The following is a 5,697-nucleotide window of genomic DNA, read 5'->3' as shown; positions in this document are numbered from 1 at the left end:
CACTACTAAGGCAATCTATTTCATTCCAAACCAAGACCAATTTACTGCTTCTCAAGTGGCCAGTCAATTTATGGAGTAGATTTTTAGATTACATGGATTATCCAGGTGATTGTTCTTGATAGAGATTCAAAGTTCACGAGTAACTTTTGGCAGGCGGTATTCACATCCATGGGTGCTAAATTGGCTCCTTCTATAGCCTATCATCCACAAACTGATGGATAGATAGAAAGGGTAAATAAGTGGTTGGAGACTTATATTTGCCATTTCTGTCATGATTTAGAGAATTCATGGGATTTTTAGTTGCACTTGACTGAGTTTTTTTACAATAACTCCACTCATGCTAGCATTTGAGTTTTCCCCTTTGAGGCTATGTATGTTTATAAGGTGCCCTTATCCACAATCATTTTCAATGAGAAAATCAATCCTCAAGGGAAAGAAAAATTGGAAAGAATGTAGACCCTTCTTCAATAGTATAGGATGAATCTTAGAAGACCAAATGAAGATGCATGCAGATGAGAAGGGATGATCCTTAGAGTTCCAAGAAGAAAAAGTAGTTTTGTGCTGAAAGTGTCCAAGTCTTGTTATTCTACCTTGAAGGATGGATCCAGTAACAACCTTGGTCATAGGTTTTATATGGACCCTACAAGATTTTGAAGCTCATTGGAGGCTTGGCATATAGGTTGGAACTACCCTCTTCCACTAAGATTCATAATTTCTTCCTTGTTAGTTAGCTCAAGCCTTTCTATAGTGCTCCTGCTACTACAGTTGATGAGTTGCTACCTATTGATGAAGAAGGTCTTATTTAATATATCCCTAAGGCTGTCATAGGTCAACATGAGAAGAAGCTTTGCTCTCATTGTATTATTAAATATTTGATTAAATGGAGAGGTTTTCCACCTTAAGAAGCTTCTTAGAGGCTTGATTCTATATTTGATGAGTTTTTTGACCTACGAGATACATTGATGGTGGTGGTTGAAGCATACTGACTATGGAGCCAGTTATGGTACAGACAAGGTTCTGATAGCAGACTGTTTTAGAATAGTTTTTATTCTACCCAATTTTTAAAATTATTTCATCTACATAGGGTCAAATTACTCTTCAAGAGCTACGTTTTGACATGCGGAATGCTTCGTTTGGACACCTCTACCAGAAATTTTGTTTAGTAGGGTATGTTCTTATAGCAAGTTGTCTTCTTCATTTTGAGTCCATCTCTTGAAGACTTTAAGGCTCCAAATACTTTTGAAGCACTCTTGATCATGTATATAGTTGAGGATTACTCTTATTCCTTCATTTTACTCCATATGTCCTTAATCTTTCATTCATTTTCCTACTTGTATAGTTGAAAATAGAGTAGTACTATGTTTCATCCATTCTTTCCAACTTTTATAAGTTTGTTTTTTAGGGAAAAAACCTTTGGGACGTGATAGATTGTAAGAAGCTAGTGTTAACCCTCAAACGAACAAAGGTGGAAAATCCGAAAAAGCTAAAGCAGAAGAAAAGGCCAAGGCAAAAGTGAAACGAAAGACGAAGGCACGCCAAGAAAAATATGGAAACGCAAGAAGTGCAGAAAATTCCTAAATAAAGGAAAAAGGCACACAAGGAAAGGCGCAAGTCAATACTTTTGTAAAAAAGCGCAAGGGCACCATGATTTATTTTAAGAGTGCCGGGCTCTCACCCATGTAATTTGTAAATGTAGACAGGCGGTGGAAAGGAAGCTAGGAAGATAGAAGGACAATGGGAAAAAGGTCCAAGGCCATGGCCGGCTAGGTGAAAAAGGGGATAAGGGGATGACCGCCCAAAAAGGGATTTAGGGTTTTGTATATAAAGTTGAAAAGTGAATGAGAAGCTCATTCTTGTGCGTGGCCAAAAGTGGGTCTCCTCTTCTTTTTCTTCTTCTTCTTCTTCTTCTTCTTCTTCTTCTTCTTGCTTGCTTGAGCTTGTGCTTGAGAGAGGGAGTGTGAGAGTGTGAGGGAGTGAGTGTGTGAGGGTGAGGGACCAAGGAGGAGAAGCTCTCCATTTTCTCCTCTCTTCTTCTCTTCTCTTCTCTTCTCTTGTCTTGCTTGCGGCGATGGAGTTTGAGCGTGGAGCTTGAGGATGGAGCTTGCTTGAAGCTTGCACTTGGATCGTGGAGCTACCGGAGTGTACGGGAGAGGAGGTAACTCGATCGGCATGGAGGTAAGCTCACTACACTCGTAGATATGGATGGCGCGTCGGCTATGTGAGAGGTAGCCATTAGTGCTCGGCTTGGAACACTTGAAACAATAAGCGGTCTGTGGGTCTTAGTGGTTGAGCGAAAGCTCCCACATTTTGATTCCGTTGTTGGGACATTACTTACGATGACCGGTACCGCAATTGGATTGATAGTGATGCCTTTGCCCGAAGCTCTGTTGGCTGGTTGTAGGATTGTCATCTGCACACAACATTCTTCGCTTGGAGGCCATCGTCCGCAAGTAGACTCGAGAGATTAAGAAGGTAGAATAGATTAGAGGTGGGAGAGCAAAAGAGAAGATGGTTAAATCGAGGATCGAGATAGAGGGAAATTGTGCAACCCCTCGGGGTAACTCTCTCTCTCTCTCTCTCTCTCTCTCTCTCTCTCTCTCTCTCTCTCAAGTTCTCTCTCACAATCTCTTGAAGGGGTATACTTCCCACCTCCTAGTAATTCAGAGCCCAATACTCATGTGCAAGTGTAGATGCATTCAATGGACATCCCAATCTTGATGGAAAATATTCAAACATGAGGCACATGCATTAACAAAGCTACCTATATATTGAACTTGGAATGTATACAATCAATAGGAGATGTATGGTATTGAGGCCTTCATATGAAGTGCTTATAGAGTTGATTGATGCTTGGATGGATGTGGAATCATGCTCAATATGTCATGAGTACTAAACACTAAGATTTGTAGGCTTTTTAGCCCATAAACAACTCAAATAGTGAGACTTTGGATCATGACAAGTAGTATACTAGGACATGTAGGAATTTTGAGACTCGTATAGAAAGCCTATTGCAAATTTTTTTTTATTGATTTTGGGAAAGAACCCTATAACTAATCTCAAAGAGGGAATCATCCCCTTTTATTTGAACCAAAAATATCATTGAGATTAGAGTTAGTTTCTAGGAGATATCGCTATTTTTGTGCATAGGGGCATTGTGGACAGGGTGCGAATTGCTCCTGCATAGTCACAGAGATCTCATTACAAGATTTTCTAAATATTTTATATCATATATCTTAATAGCTCATCATTAAGAGGGTGTTCCCTCTTTTATTTCAACCAAAAAGTACGCCATTTAGAGTTGTCTATCGAAAGTTACGAGCATTTTATTGATGGGAAGTCTAGTGGACTGCATCCCAGAATGGTAAGAAATAAAGGCAAAAGCAAGGCCTAGGGTAACCTACAAAGAGAAATCATTGATGCTAAAGAGCATATAGTTGAAGAGCCTCATGGGGATGACTTTGAGAATGAGTTGCCAATTGGGGAGCCTTCAATGCAATCAGCCAAACCTTGTGCCGCCGACATGAGATATGGCATGCACTAAGGCATGATGATATGGTCTCCAAGTATAATGCAATGGCGTCAAAACTAGATTAGCTGATCAATCATATGGCTTGCACGAATGGCCCCTCCAAGATGGACTTGTTGATTGAGAAAATAACCCTTTTTAAACAAAAATTGACGATTGCACAACCCCAAACCCAACAAACCTTGGATAAACTCTCAAAATCCTCATCTCTCAATTGGCCGTCAATCACTTGCAAGACAAAGCGAGTAGAGATAGAATAGGCATCCCACTTTCCCCCCTAATGCCAACTCTCAACTTGATTTGAGGACCTACCCCACCCCATAATGCAAACTTGCAGCCTGGTATTAATTGGGAGTAAAGGCCTCCCCATCAAGCAACTTTTAAGTGGGTGAGCCATCTAATAGTAATGAAGAGCCATTGATGAGTTCCTTCCCTACACATCCAACATTAGAAGTCAGCCCCCACTTTTGAGTAGATTTCAACCTCATAAGGGACAAAATGGATAGCATGATAAACATGAGAAATATGCATATAATGGGCAACATGGCCACAATGGACAACGTGCATTTAATAGGCATCATGGCATACAATGAACAACATGCACATAATGGGTAGCATGGCCAAAATGGGCAACATACTTACAATGGTTAACGTGGCTTAAATGGATAGTAAGGTGCTTAATATAATCGGAAGATTTGGAACAAGATAATCCTCACTAAATACAATGAGCAATCATTGTCCCCCTCAAATCTAAAGGAGTGGACAACCAAGTTGGAATTTTATTTTGATCTCTAATCTGATGGATGAAAAAAAGATTCATTTTACAACTCTTCATTTTGCATGCACTTGGTGGTGCTACATCAAGCGTGAAAATCAACCTATCCATGGGTGGGAGGACTTCAATACACACATGGTGCAAGTATTTGTCCCTCTAGTTGAGATGAAGCAATTGGCTAGGAGGTGATACTATTTAGACCAATATAGCTTCTCTATAAGAGAATACACAAAACAATTTGTCAATTTGACTATGCATGTGAAAAGTTCTAGTGATGATGCTAAACTGCACAAATACATATATGGATTGGAGCCCAAGTTATTGATATATTGGCACAAAAATCCCACTAACCTTTTCCAAGAAATAGAGCTAGTTGAACGGTACGCCCATAAATACAAGAAGGATAGTGAATTTCAGCACCGTTTTGGATAGCAAGAAGTTGTAGCTAGACAAATCCCTCACAAGGAGCTGGCTATGGGGGGAAGTGGCATGCCTTATGGCAATTTGAAAATACCCACTTACTTGCCATTTAATTCTTTAGAACACTAATCAAACTTAAGGGAACCAAGCAACACAAAAAAGACTAAAAATGGGTTGTGAATTGCTTCAATCCAAGGCAACCATGAGGGCCAACATTTCATCCCAATGAACCTCTTTAGAGAGCATAAAGAGAAGGGCTTGTATTTTTTATGTGGGAAAAAATACACCATGGATCATGCATCTAAATGTGGTTATAGGTGAGCTAAACTCAATGGTATGTATGTCTTTGAAGATGTGGAAGAATATGATGAGGAGGACAACATCATGGATCGCTTCTATGACACAACAGATGTATTGGATTACCATTATCCTTTTTTGACCACTGTGGTGGTGCGAGGACCCACACTTTTATGGATTATCTCTACACCCCTGATGCCTAACATACAAGTTGTCCATCTGACCCAGAGGGAAGGAATGGCTTGGAAAAGCTCTACCTAGATCAACATTTCCTTGGCACAGTCCCCTACCTTCAAGATGTAATCTTGATAGAAGACTATCCAATTTGGATAGCAAACAGCATGTAGATAGTGTATTGTTTTGGAGTAGTTTTTACCATGCATTAATGACATTCAAGTGTAATTTATATGGGCTGAAAGTACACTTCATGAGCTTTCTCTAAACATGTCATACGTCTCATTTGGAGCTACCCATAGAAAGTTATGACTAATTCTCTACACCAGGCTTGTTCTAGACAACATGATGTCCACTGTACTTGTAAGATCCTAAATGTTAAGAATTGGTAGCCAAACTCATATATCGCCAACTCTTACATATTCTACATATCACATACACATCTATACATGTCAATTCCACATGAAATTGAGCTTTTCCACATACATATTACCCTTCTTAATGT

This window comes from Lygodium microphyllum, chromosome 18, assembly GCF_053477565.2.
Source record: "Lygodium microphyllum isolate KBCC chromosome 18, Lygodium_microphyllum_v1.1.10, whole genome shotgun sequence".
NCBI classification, from domain to species: Eukaryota; Viridiplantae; Streptophyta; class Polypodiopsida; order Schizaeales; family Lygodiaceae; genus Lygodium; species Lygodium microphyllum.
Note: the sequence above shows the minus strand (reverse complement) of the source record.